Raw genomic sequence first — 17,055 nt, 5'->3', positions numbered from 1 at the left:
ATCCTACACTTTAAACGTTAGCAGTGAAAGGTGGGGAGCCATGATTAAAAGGGCTGCTAACCTCTGGGAGCCACCAGAAATTGAGAAGAGGGCATCCTAATGGGAGAGAGGAATGCAGGGGAACAAAACGGGTTAGCCACTTCATCCAACAGACACTATTCCTAGAGCATGCAAAAGCTCATGGCTCTGGATTCTGTTGTTGAGCAGGGTAGGTAGGGTAGGCAAGCTATTTGTGAGTGTGTCCCCCCAGAACCCTAAGGGGATTTTTTGGAGATATAGAGTTTCCTTTAAGACCAATTGTGATAAAGGTTTATTCTCTTTCAGAAACTTGGTAAGGTGGAACCTGGAGGTCTGTTTAAGCAAAGTTATATTGTTTTCTGAGACTAACTGGTTTTCCTGGCTGGAATGACCTCTTAAAGTACATTTCTAGTTATAAGCTTTCATAACTTCATCTGCATTTTCCCTTTTTTGTTATTGCTTATTATGTTATTCATTCATTTGAATTTTTTCATTCAATGAGTGCCTGCTCTGTGCCAGGCAGTATGTTAGGAGTTGGAGAAACAAAGCTTAAAAGGCTCAGAGTAATGGTGGGGATAAATACTTGGGTAATTTCTTATCATATAGTGTGACAACTGCTGTACTAGAGTCAGTATAAAGCATTATGGAAACACTGAGGAATAACCAACCAGATGCCAGAATGAAACTTTCTCAGATGAGATCTCATTAGAAATGGGTTTTAAGGAGAAGTTTGTTAAAGGTAGGTGGTAACAGGAAAGGCCATTTTGAACAGTGGGAGAAAAATATTAAAGCTCTGAAGGACAAAAGAAAGTGATATGTTTTGGGAAAGGAGAGATACGGTAAGAAATGAAATTGGGGAGGGGGTGAGGCTAGGTTTTGATGTGAATATAATAACAGACCTAGGAGTTGACCCTATGTGTAATGGAGAGCCAGTGATGATGGGGGTGAGGAATGACCAATTCTTTCTGCTTAGAAAAATAAAACTGGTGGTAGAGGCTGTGGAGAGAATGGTGGCAGAGAGATAAGAAAGGAAGCTGCCCAGGAAAGAGATGGTCCATGTAAGGGATGGCAGGGGCCTAAAGCAGGGCAGTAGTGAAGCATGAAGTGTGGAGGAGGGATGTTCCAGCAGCATTTCTCAAAGTGTAGTTTTCAGAACACTAGTCCTGAGTGATTCACCTTGACATAAGTGTTCTTGGTAAGGTGAGTTTGAAAAAATGCATTTACTTCTTGGAGATTCATATTGAGCATTAATATATTGAAAACTCTAGAAATACTACAGAAAAGAAATCTGTTTAATGTTTTTTAACCTGGCTATCACCAATTTGTTTGACCAAAGAATTCCTACAGAAAGATATTCAGGTTTCTAGACTGGGAAGCTCAACAGACATCATTAAGCTGAGTTAGGAATTCAGAGGGAGAAGCAGATTTAGGGCAGGTGAAGAAAGGGGTGTAAAAGATAACAAATTCAGTTTTAGACCTATTAAGTAGACACACATATGGAGATAACCATTAGGAAGTTGGAAGTGGAGGTCTGACACCTAAGAGAGAGATAGGTGAAGATTGAAGAATGATGTTGTGGGTCGCTGCTGTACTGAAACTGTGGGGTTCATGCATTTGTTCAACCAACGTTTATTTACTAGGTGAGATATAGAGAGATAAAAGATATGCTCCTTGCCTTCAAGAAGTTGAAATTTGCTATATATAATTTGTGTGTGGTTGGATGAAGGAGGATAAATAGATGATTATAGTACAGTGTGACCGACTATATTAAAAACAAGCTCTACTGCTTTGAAATCAATTGGAAAGATACCTGATTCAGATTTAGGAATAAGGATGGATTCCCAGGAGATTTAAAGTCTGGTATATTTTGAAGGATGAATAAGTGTTAACTCAAGAAGGAAGAAAAGTCCTATCTAGTCAGAGCGTCTAGTGTCTACATGACAATGAATATCTGAGAAAGTAATTATAGTGTACTTGACGGAACTGAAATAATTTTACATAACTGACATTAGGATTGGGGAGTAATTAGAGATGAGACTAGAAGAACACTGAATTTTAACCTAAAAGTAATCCAGGTGTTTTAAAGAAAAGTTGCAGTGGTCACATTTGCATTTTAGAACACATACTGGCAGCAGAGATGAGGTATGATGAATTTTGGAGGCACAGAGACCAATGAGGAGACAGTAACTTCCACGAGAAAGGATGACTTGAATTAAGGCAATGGCACTGGGGATAGAACTGAGGGGAGAGGTTTTAGAGATATTTGAGAAGTAGAGTTATCTAGATTAGGTCAACAATAAGGTGGAACATAACAGAGAAGGACTGTGGGATTCATTGGCTTAGTGGTACTGAGTGGCAGTGTGGAAACAGATATAGCAAATTAAAGGGTTGGAGATGCTCCTTATGTATGCAATAAACTGGAATCTAAACCATGTATCTACTGAGCTTTGTAGCTCTAGGTGAAGAAGTTGGGAAACAGCATTATTAAAATATGTTGGTGGTTTGGGCTGCCTTTGGGAAGTTTTTATTAAAAAAAGAGATGAAGTAAGAAAAGTATTGGCTGGTTTGCAATCAGAAATGAAAGAGCATAGAGAGGTACCAAGTATTTGGGTCCTTGGTTTTGAGCAAATATCTACTAAGACTTATCATTGTAGCAAAAATCAGATTAAGGGTATGTTTTTCCCAACCCAGCTCATTGTTTCAGATGACCTAAAGGCACTTACTGTTGAGAGACTAAGGCAGGGGGTAAAGAAGTGAGGATACAAAGGATATTTTAAAGCTATGTATAAAAAAAGAACTTTGAATGTGGTTATTGGCATGTAGAATTGGAAGAAAATAGATTAAAACGTCTACCAAGTATTTTAGAGAATTTCGTTGCCAAAGAAACCATGAACCTTGATTTAATTGAATGTTCAAAAGTAAAATAACCTGGCTTTGTCTGGAAGTGGATCACAAAGGCTATACAGTCTCCAAGTAGGATAATAACAAGATGTGGCCAAGGTGCAAGGAAAAATCTTCCCAGAGTTGACCCGGGGCCAATAAAAAAGTGAACAAGGGAGTGCCGCTCAGAACAGAATCCTTGTCTACTCAGAGAATTTCCCCACCTCCACCGAAGGGGACTTCTTAGTGCCTCCCCAGCAGGATTCCATAACTTCTTTGGCCTAGTAATTGCTATGCATCTTCTCATTTTCCCTTTCACTAGTGGCGTTTTTACTGAGGTTATCCTATACCTGCTCCACTACTGGCTGTTGTGTGCTTTTGGAGAAAGGTGGAAATAACTTATGAATTTGGTGCACATTATTATTAGACCAGAAGGAGCCACATCTGGGCCTGATGGAAAAGACTACAAACAGCCAGAGATCCTGGGCTCTGAGCTGGATGTAGTGCCGTGGTGGAACTTTGGGTTGTCTCCTTTGTGTCGTGTCAGAGTATAAGAATGGATATTTGATGTCCAAAAGGGCAGACTGTGGCAGAGACTGGCTATATGCTCATCAAACTTATTATATCCTTTTCTTCCTGGGTACTTGGCTAAAATACATTTCTCATGTCCCTTGTAGTTAGGAGGAGCTATATGACTGAGATTTGGCTCAGTGGATTATAGCTGGAAGTGATGCACATCCATAAAAATGTCTTGTGATCTCAACATGGCTCCCCCCATTTTCAAGTTTAAAGACTTTTTCAACACTGTTAAAACGATTGCAATTTCACTCATGGGAGAGTGGTAAAAGAACTTTTAATATCTGTTTATTGAAAAACTTTTGTTCGGACATTGCGTAAATATACAAAACTTGGTGAGTGAGAAAAAATGGTCATGACTTGATCCCTCATGGAACTTGTAGTCTAACTGAAGAAACAGATATTAATTAAATCATCACTTATATACAGATTGAGAGTATAGGACATATGAATTGGACCTGGTCTGGGGGTCAGCAAAAGCTTCCTAGAGGAAGTGTCATTTGAGCTAAGATGTGAGAAATGAGAAAGAATTTCTTAGATGAGGAGTAATTCCTGCTTGGAGTTCCAGGCCATGGGAAAACTATTTGCAATGGCCCAAGTGAGGGAAGCACAGATGTGCTTTCAAAGAAGAGCAGAAAGAACAGATGTGCCTGCAGTCCTGAGAAGGAGCTGGAGAGGGGTCAGCTGCAGCTGTCTGAAAGGCAGAACCTTGTTGTCAGTGATGCTCTAGGACATGTCCAACAACTGGCTGTGGTGGGAGGAGGGAGCAAGCCTGAGCTGCAGTTTTTGCCGATTTCCATAGTGTAAATACTCTCATGTAGCCAATTTCAAGCTACCGAAATGACATCACTGATCACTGGAGTTGGGAAGAGATGCTCACAGTCTGCTCTCTGGAGCATTTTGGCCAACACCGTCCATACAGCTTGAGATTCTCTCGGCTCACTTCGTATTCCTGCCCCTGCTGTGGTGAGGTTCCTTCCGGGCTTCCCCAGCTCCTTCCTGGCTTGGGACACCCATAGGCATGGGCTCAGCTCTGACACATGAGCAGCCCAGTAAGGGAGGGTGAGGGCTGATGGATAAATGTTTCTTCCTTTCTTCCCCTGGGCGGAAGGGTCTCAGTTACATTCTATAAAGCTTCTCAGAAGGTCCCAAATAGTTAAGCAACCAGTTTGTTGTGGTGGTGGTCAACTCAAAAAGGATTCTTACATTATTTCTCACTTCTTTCTTGTTTTATTTTTTTCCCTCATTGTTCATTCCTGTTCCCTAAGCTCAAGTCCTTAAAATACTCCCTTAAAAATATTTTGGTGGCAAGTTGTCAGTACTTGCTGAAAGATTGGGGGTGGAGTGTGAGGGAAAGGATCAAGGAAGGGTGATTCTTAGGCTTTAGGCCTGATGAACTGGAAGATAAGAATTGCCATTTCCTCAGATTGGGGAGAGAGAGACAGATAAAGAGATGCAGTTTTGGAATAGGCAGAAACCCAGAGTTGAGATTTAGACACATTATGTTGAGGTTCTTTTTATCAATACATACATACATAAATGAAAATGTCTAATAGGTAGTCTGTTATGTAAGTGTGGGCATATAGAAAAGGTTGGAGTCTTTAACGTAGAGATCAATGTCCAATAGAAATATGTTCAATAGAAATGAGAGCTACAAAAGTTGTAACTGAAAATTTCCTAGTAGCCACATAAAAAAGTAAAAAAAAAAGGCAGGTAAAATTAATTTTAATAATAGATTTATTTAACCTAATATATCTAAAATATTATTTTAATAATTAGTATAAAATTATTAAGGGGAAATTTTACATTATTTTCATCTTAAGTCTCCAAAATCCAGTGTATATTGTAGAAATTGGACTAGCCACATTTCAGATGCTCAATTGCTACAGTTGATGAGTGGCTACTCTATCGGACAGCAGAGGTATAGATTTTATTTACAATCACAGACTTAGATTAGATCATCTAAGAAGTAAATGTAGGTAGAGAAAAAAATCCATGGACTAAGTCCTTGGGGGTTTCTAATATTTAGGGAGCAAGAAGAGGAATACCCAGCAAAGAAAGTGGGAAAGAGCAGCTAGGAGGGAAATCAGGAAAGTGTGAAGCATGTTACTCATGTTTCAGTCAAGGAGGAGGAAGGCCTTAGGAGGAGCAAAGAAAGCTCATCCATTGTCAGAGGAAGGCAGGGTCATGGGCACAGACACAGGCCTTTTGGTAGATTAGGTGGTGCGGTTGCTTCTATTTTTCAGTGAATTTAGAAGTGAGGTCTTCACTTGAGGATGGGATGGGAAGTATTGGAGTTCTGAGGAGTGAGGAGAAGGGTGAGATAAACAAAATCTGGGAAAGAGTGAAAGTTAATGGATTATGAAAAGATAGTTTGCTGTGAAAAATAAAATCCACTCCCCCCTCCTTTTTTTAAGAGAAAGGAGAAATGATTGGGAAGTGTCAATAAACATCAAGGAGGAAGTTGACTTTATCCTTGGAGTGTGGAAAGGGTGTAACCCCTTGAGAGCTGCTGAAGAAGCTATGCCCTTAGGAAAATAAGAACCAGAAGATGGGGGAACATATAGAGACATAGCTAGGGTGTCAATTTAGCTGATGAAAGACCTGATGTTTCTTAGGGCACAGTGGAGGGTTTTGGGTGTGATTCAAGGAAGGAGGAAATATGGAGGGTCTGTGGAGATTAAGGTAAACAGCAAAGAGAGTGAGAAGACTAGTTCTCAGGGTCTCTTAGAGAAGGTGAGTAATCCCATCTTAATGATGGTCTGTCTCCGGGACCAAATCCCAGCACCGTCTCCCCTAAGAAGCTTGGGGGCCCCCGCCCGGCCCCCGCCCGCGCACAGCATCCTCAGTGGCCCTTCGTCGTGGCAGCCCCGCCTGACTGGACCACACCGGCTCTGGGTACCTCTGGGTGTCTGGGGCGCTCGCAGGGAGAGGGGGTCGCCACCCGACACCAACACCCAACAAGTGCAATCAACGCGACCTGGGCCTCGGTCCTTCCAGAAGTTGCCGGGGTTCCGCTCCTGGAGTCCTGGAAAGACTGCAGGAAACTGTGCGGTCGCATGTAGCTCCTCTTAAATGTAGAACAACGACCAAACGCCATAACCACTGTGCCGCCTAGGTCACCAGCCAGGCGGGAAAGGTGGCGGGGCTTTTCTTTTGGGGGGTTGTTCTCTTTAGTAGTTTGTAATCACGAGGCCAAGGTTTTGGGGGGTGGGGCGTGGGAGAAAGGAGCACAAGGAGGACAGTGGTCCTCCTGACAATCCTATTATAGGCTCTGTTGAAGTCAGAGACATTTTACTAGGAAAGTTTGCATGTGTCCCACCAGACAGCTGTGAAGGGCTGATCTCAGAGTTTATATTTAAATTAAAATTGCAATTCATTTCTCCAGGTTCTTATCTCAAAAAGTGTATATTAAGTCTGTAACTTGGATCTATTTTTTAAACATATTTCCAATATTCACTTCAGTGAATGGATGCATGATCTAAGATATCAGTCACATTAATTCCAAAACTTGATTAAAGTTTGTGAGATTAGAAAGAAAAGTGAGTCTTGTGTGTGGGGTATATGTGCCTTTTGCTCATGCTGCATTGACAAATTTGGTTGCGTTACCTTCGATAAGCTGAACATCTTATGTGAGGACAGGCCAAACATGCCTTGAATTTAATCCAAGGATATCAACTTTAAAAATACAATGTAACAATTATAATATCAAATATCTTTAGTAAATATGTACCCTGTGCTTGCATGTAATACATGCCCATATTTTTCTTAATAGAGCAAATTAAAAAAATATGAAATGATTTCCTTTCTGAGTATATAGCTATTCTACAGTGCTGCTTAACCAGTTTCTATTTTCATGCTGCCAGAAACTTATGGGTCTTGATAATTAGAAATCACATGTAAAACTCAATTTTTTTTAATGTACATTAAATATTAGTTTATAGTTACCATATGTTATATAGTATTCATCTACATATGCATTCCCTTGGGAACAAAAAATATACTTAGGTCTAATTTGAGTTGTTTAAATTTGAAAACAGGTTTTAGTTAATCTCAATAAGATGTCATGATATTCAGGTCAAGCAAATATATTTAGGGGATATTGGATTGTTCCTTAGCCAATTTGGAAAGGAATATGTGTGTGTGTTCCAAATCACAAATCCATTCCTTTAAATATAAAATGAAGGCATAATGAATTTTAACAATGCTTTAAGATAAAGAATATTCATGCTTTAAGATTAACAATGTTTATAAAGTCTTTTATTTTATATTCTGATGACTTTAAGTATACTAGGATGTTAACAAATATATTAATACTATTTTTTTTACTCATTCTCACAAAATTATTTGGAGGAGCTTAAGACCAGCTTTCTTAACAATTTATAAGAAACGTGGAAGCTAGAGATTTTTTTTTTAATGAAGTGGAAAAGAAAATTGAATTAGATATTACAAAATAATTTGATTTTTGAAGCTTTGAAACATATTTATCTTCCTCCATGTATGAAAACAGACTCTAATTGAGGGATTTCTAAATGAAGGAATAAATTTGGGATAATGTCTTTAGAGATCATCACACAGAATTTTGCAAGTGCTTCTCTGCTTCTCTTATTTAGTTTCTTTCTGCTTTAGATATCTATGTTTCTTCCCATTTCTTGTCAGGAATTTTCTTTCGCTTGTCTATAGTATTGAAGAAAGAACCTCAACAGAATTCTTAAAATTAGCAACTGAAAAGAATTATATATCTGAGCAGCCAATGTCTTGAACATAGTCTGTTCTAATTTATGCTTTTTCTCTTTTTGTACTGACTTTGTGAGCTCTGAGATAGAAATATTCAGGATGGAGACTTAGAGTAAGACAGGAGACTCCGTGCCTCTGTAGTAACATGGTTTACCACACTGAAGTAGCCACAAAGTTCATAACTTTTAATAAATTAATAGCATCTTAAATATGAAAATTATTAAAACATTATAAGGGATTTAGAGACAATAGAAAGGCATTCTTTTTACCATCTACCTTCTACTAATTCTCTTACTAGCCCCGAGGACAACTTACAGAGAACAGAAATCTTAGACGAGATTAGTGACTTGCAGAGATTTTCTGATTAAGTACATTTGTTCCATGCTTTGCTTTTGACAAGGAACACAGGCAGAGAAGAGTTAGGAGGCTAGTGACATACTTCCCAGTGGGAAAGGGTCCTTCCTAGGTCATTTGTGCATAAGCTTATGTACAAGTAAATAATACCAACTTCTCTGAGGAGGTAATATGAGAGCAAGTTGCTTCCTAGAAATGGTTTCCTATTTGTAGTGAAAACCTTCTTCAGTGGACATTTGTTATTTTTGGTCAGCCTCTCGGTGTCCTTTAACCTGACCTCTGGTAGCAGCACTCAGTTTTGACTTTGGAGAAATGCCCTCCCACTGTGAGTTTGTGCAGTTTGAGCAGGGCTGTCACCCCACCCCCTAGCTCCAGGCTTGGCATGTGATTCAGGCCCAGTCAGTGAGAAGAGTTCATTCTCCTGGCCCCAGCGATGGGTGGAGTGATTGGGTTTAAACCAGCAAGGATGTTGTGAGCTCAGAGGTACCAGAGAACACAACAGGGAATTCTAGTCTAAAATCAACACGGGAGAGTGAGCTGAATGATGCAGAGAAATCAAGTGCTGATGACATTGTTGGAGCCTCTAGCCCAAGCTTTGCTGAAGACAAATGTTACCTGGATTTTTCAGTTTCTATGAATTTGTGAATTTTCCCCTTTTCAGGAAGCAGCAAGGTTTAGTAGCTCCCTGGAATGTAGAAATTCAATGCCCTAGATTCAAATCCCAGCTTTCTCACTCATTTGTTTCTTCTGTTTCTTTAACCTAACTTGGTTTTCTGGTGGTTTTCAGTGGTTGTCTGATGGAAGCACCTTCCTCATCTAGTCATTGTTGAAAAAATTACACTTAAAGTGTGTGTAGTAGGCTGAATAATGACCACCCAAAGATATCAGATCCTAATTCCTAAAACCAGTAACTGTTACCTTCTTTGGGAAAAGTGTCTTTGCAGATACGATTAGGTTAAAGATCTTGAGTTAAAGAGATTAGCTAGATTATTTTAGTGGGCCCTAAATGCCATCACAAGTATCTTTATAAGAGAAAGCCAGATGGAGATTACAGACACACAGAAGAGGAGATACAGTGTAACCATGAAGGCAGGGTTGGAATGATATGTCCACAAGCCAAGGATTGTGCACAGCCACCAGAAGCTGGAAAAGGCAGGAACAGATTTGTCTATAGAGCCTCTGAAGGTGCACAGCCCTGCTGGCACCTTGATTTTGGACTTCCTTGGCCTCCAAAACTGAGAGAGAATAAACTTCTGTCATTTTAAGCCACCCAGTTTTGGGTAATTTGTTATGATGGGCATAGAAATCTAATATAGTGTACTTCCAAAACTAGGTTTCAATTCTAGACATCACTTATTTTTTTTCCCTTGTTATAATGAGTACCGAAGTGTGATCAATGGGCTAATTGTTTCAACTTGCCTTTCCTCATTCATGTATGTATTCAGCAGCTCTATTAAGCTCCTACTTGAGCCAGGTGCTGTGTACCATGGGCCCTACTCTCATGGAACTTTCAGTTTAGCAGCACTGAATTACCCTTTGTCTCTTTTAAAAAATAAAGATATTGTAGGTTTTTTTCTGTTTTGTTTTGTTGTTGTTTTGTTTTTTCTGGTGATGGGAGTGGATAACCAGGGTTATAATAAGGAACACTGCTCTTTCCCTTCTGAGTTTGGAGCCACCTGAATTGAGGAATAAGACCCAAGAATTGGGCAGATGGAGGTTGAAACGTTCATTTTGTTACAGAGAAAGCTGATGAGAGAATTAGGCTCTGGATAAGTAGCCCAGTAGCTTGTTAATGCTCTCCTAGAATGAAACTCACCTTCCCAGTCGTACTTAGTATTTGCCAGCAGCAACCTCCCACTCCTGCCCTCTGCACAAAGCAGCACCTGTCCTCTAACTCAGCCTTGCAGTGCAGAGGAGAGTTTACTTACTGGCTCCATGCTGGCAGGCTGCAGAAACGCCAAAGGGACTACTCAGCCTGAGGAAGCGGGCTGGTGAGTCAGGCCTTCTACTCACCAACCAAAGCCTTGAACTATTCTTTCTAGCGGTACCCTCATGTCTCTTGTATAAATGAGCTAAGAGAAAGAATAAATGTATCTGTGCTCCTCAACGAAACAAATTCCTAGCATCAGAGGCCACTATGTTACCAACTACTTGTGGGATTTGCCTAGAGTCTGAGGTTTACATACCTTTTGGAGGGTTTGAAAAAGGGACGGCCATGAAGTGGGTTTTAAGGTAATGAATTCTTTTACTGAGTAGCATGTAATTTCCTCCTAGCAATGCTAGGCACTTTGGGACATTAAAAAAAGTGTAAGCCATGGAACATTTCCTTCCTCTCAATGTATTATACGTTGTAGCCAAGGGACCCACAATTATTTCTGTCCTACTTTGTGGAAGTGGGTCAAACCCAATCCCTAACATTTGTATTACTTTAACATTTTTCAGGCACATATCTGATCATCACATCCTAATTGGTAAATCAAGTAAAGTTAACTTTAAACATTGAGGCTGAATTTCTCATTAGAATCTTAGTTGTCTTTCTGAGATCATACCTTTCTGAGATGGATATATGTTTATATAAAAGAAATCAGCAGAGGCTAACTTAAATGACTTCCCTTTTTACTAATTTTGAAATGGAGTTATTTTTCTTTGCTGTCCACATAAGCTAAAGAATCTTGTTAAGACCATAATCACATTTCCAGTAAGAAGAAAACTCTTTGTCATTTTGAGCCTACATTATTAATGTGTTCCCCTAACTTGTACCCCTGCCTGTGATCTAAACCTGACTTAATCTTTAAACAAAGTTATGCCAGAGTGATTTTTTTTTTGTGTGTAAAATGAATATCCTACACTCTTTTTTTCTAAAATCCCTCAATGCTTCCCCGGAGCCTAGAGGATAGAGGAAGTGAAGTTATGTATTTTATGCATCCCAACTATGAATATTTTTAAAAAGTTGATCAACCATGATAGAAGAAAGAGTAAATTATCTTTCTATTCTTTGTATGGAAAATATGAAATTTTTGTTGCATGAAGAAGTAACCAAACACTATATAGCCAAAAAAGTAGGAAAAAGAGTATTATAGAGGTATATCTGGTAGTTTGTTAACAAAGATGTTGTTATTTTTCTGGATTTTGAAATGTTGTGATTATTTGTTAGTTTTTTAGAATTTGTCATGTGTGTTGATAACCACAAAAACCCCACTTCTTTAATTCTAGTATTCACATTCACACCTCGTTTTGTATTTCTGCTTTGACAGACACTTCCTTTAGTTAGGCCCCACAGTTTTATGTTTCAGTCCCCAAAATATCTGACTTCACCACTGATGGAGAGGCAAAGTTAGAAGCAGAACAACTGGAGGCTGTGGCTGTAAAATAGAAGGAGTGAGATGGTGACTTGGATTAGGATGATGGCAAGTATTTAGGGTTTGGGTTTGTTTTGAAGGTAGAACCTTCAGCAGGATTTGCTGTTGAGTTGGTTATTGCATGTTATTGGAGGGACAGAGAAGAATCAAAGATGAGCAGTTCAGGGCTTCCCTGGTGGCGCAGTGGTTGAGAGTCCACCTGCCGATGCAGGGGACACAGGTTCGTGCCCCGGTCCGGGAGGATCCCACATGCCGCGGAGCGGCTACGCCTGTGAGCCATGGCTGCTGAGCCTGCATGTCCGGAGCCTGTGCTCCTCAATGGGAGAGGCCACAACAGTGAGGGGCCGGTGTACCGTAAAAAAAAAAAAAAAAAAAAAAAAAGATGAGCAATTCATCAGCAAATCCTATTGAAGTTTCTACCTTCAAATCAAATCCCCAGAATGCTTTTGCTCCAAGTTACTGAGGATGGAGATGTCATTTACCAAGATGGAGGAGTCTATGGGAGGAACAGATTGGATTCTTATGAGAGTTTCAGTCCTATACTGTCTGAGAGGTCTGTTAAATATCTAGGTGGAGATATTGAATAGAAAGTTGGTGTCTGGGTTTGGGGTTCCTCGCAGAGGACTAGACTCAGATGTCATTTTGTGATACCTCAGCTTAGAGTTAGTGTTTAATGCCCAGAGGCTCTAAGATATGCCATGGGAGTGAGTTAGAGGAGTCCAAGGACTAAGCTGTGGATTATTTAGAGGTCATGGAAATGAGGAGAAACTAACAATGATGCCTAGGGAAGGAGCATTAAGTGAGGAGCAAAAAAGAAAAACCCAAAACAGGACAGAGATGTGCTGGAAACTGGGTGAAAAGGGTGTTTCTAGGAGGAGGGAGTGTTTGATCAACTGTGTTGGATTATGCTTATAGATGAAATAAGGCGAGGACTGAAAATTGACATTGAACTTAACAATGACCTCAACATCTGCTGTTTTAACAGAGAGGTCAGTTACAAAGAATGGGTGAAGAGAAATTAGGCAACAAGTAGAAGAACGACTTCAAGGAGTTGTAGAGGAGAACACAGAAATTGGGTGCCTGCTGTGGGGAGGTGAGATCAAGAGACAGTAGGTCTTTTGTTTTCTGATGCGGGTAATCAAGAGAAGAGAGGAAGATCACTAAGAGAGGAAGGAGAGGGGAGAATAGCCAAAGCAATGTCCTTGAGAAAGAGAGCGGGTGAGAGCTGTTGTACAAGAAGAGGGGTTGCCTTTAGATTGGAATGTGGATGATTTTCACCTGCAGTAATGAGAGGGCACACGAAGTGTATGGATACAGATGCTCTCAGGAGGGCAGCTTTGTCAGTCTCTTTTGATTGCTTTTGTTTTCCCAGAGAACTTGAAAGCAAGGACATCAGCTCCAAGTAAGGTCAGGGCGCAGTGCTGGAAGTTTGAAGAGAGAGTAGAAAATATGAACTAGAGAGGGGAGAGTGAATGGACTAAGGAGTTGTACTGTGATTACTGGGTAACGTTCAGGTCCACTTGGGTTCTTATTAACGAATGTGAAATGAGACCAATCATGTTTTTGTTTCTCCCATCACATCAATTATTCAGGGTACAAATACCGCAGAATAGGTGTAGACTTAGATTCAACTAGGGTTTTGTGTTTTCTCAAATGAGGATGACAGAATGCGGTGGGCAGGGGTGATGGAGTTGGGAGTCTATGAGAGAGAGTGGTCATAAAGATTGACTTTGGAATTTAAGCTGGTTTAAGATACGAAGGTTGTGAGGGAGAGTGAAGAGGTGGTGGTATCAATGAATTACAGGTCCTGGTAAGGGTCAAAAATTGTTGGTGATGGGGAATAAATAGAATGTGGGGATTAGAGAGTAGGCAGCTTCAAATTGACTCATCAAGGAGCAGTGACTGGTACTGAAGAGGATTAAGGTATGAACATGAACACGAAAGGCTCCTTGAGGACAGACAATAGTTTCGGTTTTTATAACCCATACCTCAGCCTGACAGATATTCAATAAATGTTTCTGAATGGATTCAGAGAAAAAGTTGACTATCAGAATGGAAGGAAGGTGACGAAAGTAGGTCACTATGAGTCAGTGTTTTAATCAGCAACTGCATTTGTCCTCATGCATTTGTGGAGTGCACAGGACAAAAGACCCAAGCAAGTAAAGGGGACTTATTTTAATTTTCAGACTTTGCTAAATGCAAAAATGAGAACATAAACTACAATGGGGCCTCATAAGAACTGAAGTCCCCCAGGAACTGAGGTCTCTGATGCAGCTTCTCCTGGTGGGACTGCTTTCCTCTGCTTTTCCTCACAGATGGGTCTCTTCTTCTCATCTTACACACAGACCAACATGGGCACCTCAATCCTAAGTCAGTGTGAACTTTTTTTTTTTTTTTTTTTTTTTTTTTTCTTTTTGCGGTATGTGGGCCTCTCACTGCTGTGGCCTCTCCCGTTGCGGAGCACAGGCTCTGGACGCGCAGGCCCAGCGGCCATGGCTCACGGGCCCAGCCGCTCCGCGGCACGTGGGATCCTCCCAGACCGGGGCACGAACCCGCGTCCCCTGCATCGGCAGGCGGACTCTCAACCACCGCGCCACCAGGGAGGCCCAAGTGTGAACTTTTGATTTCCCTCCACACATCTAACTCACTTTCTTAGTGCTCATGATTCTGGAAGAGGGACATGATGGGCTAGGTTGGGTTAGGTGATCCCAAAGCCATAGTCAGGACAGGAGTGTTGGTGATAAGGTACCGTTATGGCCACTTAGGCCCAACCTCACAGCACAGTCTATAAGCGAGAGTGGTTTGGGGGAAGGGGGTTGCATGGGACAGGCAAACCCAAACAAGTCAACTTTTTGTGAGGGCAGGGATCAGGCAGAAAAAAGCAAGACATGTTGAATTAAGCAAACATATTCTTGTATTTATAAGAACACATACTTTAGCTAAAATAATCCTCTTATCAACTAGTTGATATTGCTAATTTTGCTAGCCGCCATTACTATTAGCAAGCCTTGGCCACCCAGTGTCTTCATAAACTTCTTTCTGTTTCCTCTGATGAGGCCGCTTATTTGTACCTTGACCTACTCAGTTGATTTGTACCGGAACGTACCAAGATAAGTTATTTTTCAGGTCAAATAACTTTTTAAAATTGATGTATAATTGATTTACAATATTGTGTTAGTTTCAGGTATATAGCACAGTGATTCAGTTATATATATATATATATATATATATATATATTCTTTTTCAGATTCTTTTCCCTTATAGGTTATTAAAAATACTGAATATAGTTCCCTGTGCTATACAATAGGCCTTCAGGTCAAATAAGTTTTAAAATACAATACCCTTCTTCATAGCTCTCTACTACAGAGGTGCTGATTAAGCCGGCATTGTAAGGCTACCTTGGGCAATAGCTTCATGATGTATCAATAGTCTTCCAGGATGAGGGGAAAGTGTCCTTATTACCATTTTAGAGGAGCATTAGGTACTACTCCTATTTGTAGCTCCAATAACATCTATCAGATTGCTTGCCTGTGTACCGATCTGGATTCCGTGCTAGAAAGTAAGCCTTTAGAGGTCAGGGATCATATGTGTCTTGTTTGTATTTGTATCCACAGTGCCTAAACAGCAGAATGATGGGCTCATTTAGCCTGAAAGATATTATATAAATATTTGTTGAATAGTGCAGCAAAGGGGGTGTGAGTGTAAGCATGTGTGTAAATTACTAACCAGGTTTAAGCAAGCCTGGTGGTTCTTCAAACTATTCCATGTAATATTGAGTGGATACTTCTGTTATAAGGTTCTGATCTCCCATGTTACAGCTTAAGGAGACCGTGTGTGTGTGTACATGTGTGTGAAGTGTTATAGTTACTGTACAGGATGAAGAGACGATCCTAATCACCATCTGGCGTAAAACAGCTGTTCCCTGAGCTATTCAGTGCCCAAGGCAGTTATTCATTTCTCTGGCCTGCATGGATACTTCCAAAATGATTCTGTCACAGCATGTGTATTCTGGCATTCCCTCTGAACACTGGTAAACCTGGAGCCAAGGATCTATTACTGCCTGAAGTGTGGAATGTGTGACATTGATCATCCCCTCCCTGAGCTGGCACTGCTCTGAAGCAGCCTAGGAACCAGGGGAATGAGCCCACTGCCAAATCCATCTGGTTTTGATCCCATCGCACTTAATGAGTCAAAACCTTTTTTTTTTATAGATGCTTTATTTTTTTAACTATCCGAGAAGCCAATGAGTACCCTGACTATAGTCAGGAAAGTGTTTAATGTAGTCACTGTAGAGACATTCATGAAGACACATAAAGTGTTATCACATGTTTAATAGGTGCTCACAAGTACTTCCTATGTATGGAGTTGATGGCAATTTCTACTGAAGTTTTTGATTTCCAGCTACACTAAATCCTAAGTGTGACCTTTAGGTAGTATTCAAAAATAGACTCGGATACGTGGTTGTAGTTCTGTAAATAAATGACCTTTGATTTTGTATTTCTCAGTGAACGTTTGGAAATCTATATATATCTCTACAAGCTGATTTTAAGAGACTAAAAATGCTTCCACTGTTGTTCTACTGGAAGCTAATTAATGGAGACTAAGACAGAGGGGCTAAGGAATGTCATATATTGAGCATCTGTTAATTATTAGGCACTGTGTTAAGCCATGCATTATCAAGTCTTGAAAGACAGGCAGATTGTTGGTTGCGTTCCCCAGATAAGAAAACTCTGGCTCAGAGAGAGGACTGCTCCAGCCCCTGGCACCTATTGGCAGAACCAGGATTTGAGGTCTTTCTGACTCTAAGGCTTGCAAACTCCTTCCACTCATGTGCTGGGCTACATACTCTTTCTTGGTGGCATTAGGAGCAGTCCAGGGTGCTTGGAGGACTGAGGGTCTCTCAGGTGCTCTAGTGGTGTGGAAATGGTTCTAAATATTTTCCTTAATTCTTGTCTGCCTTGAGCAAGTCACTTTTCTCAGTTTGCCTCATAAAACTCATCTCATCCTCGCTGCTTTGGAAAACTATTCTATTTTTATGAAGAGCTATGATCATGCAGAAGGAAGGTGACATTTAATGTGCCCAACCTCATTCTTAGATAGTAATGAAAATGACACCTTTGTCCTTTACATC

The 17,055-nt window shown here is 40.4% G+C and overlaps 1 protein-coding gene across 1 annotated transcript in view; it reads left to right on the top strand.

Annotated features, from left to right (window-relative positions):
- The window catches only part of IQCM (IQ motif containing M), a gene marked incomplete at both ends in the record, with an annotated part of 364,405 nt that overhangs the window by 3,333 nt on the left and 344,017 nt on the right, over nucleotides 1-17,055 (top strand). The gene's annotated exons all lie outside the window — the stretch shown is intronic.

Source organism: Mesoplodon bidens, assembly GCF_964165515.1.
Source record: "Mesoplodon bidens genome assembly, chromosome: 1".
NCBI lineage: Eukaryota > Metazoa > Chordata > Mammalia > Artiodactyla > Ziphiidae > Mesoplodon > Mesoplodon bidens.
Note: the sequence above shows the minus strand (reverse complement) of the source record. Positions and strands in the feature narration are given on the sequence as shown.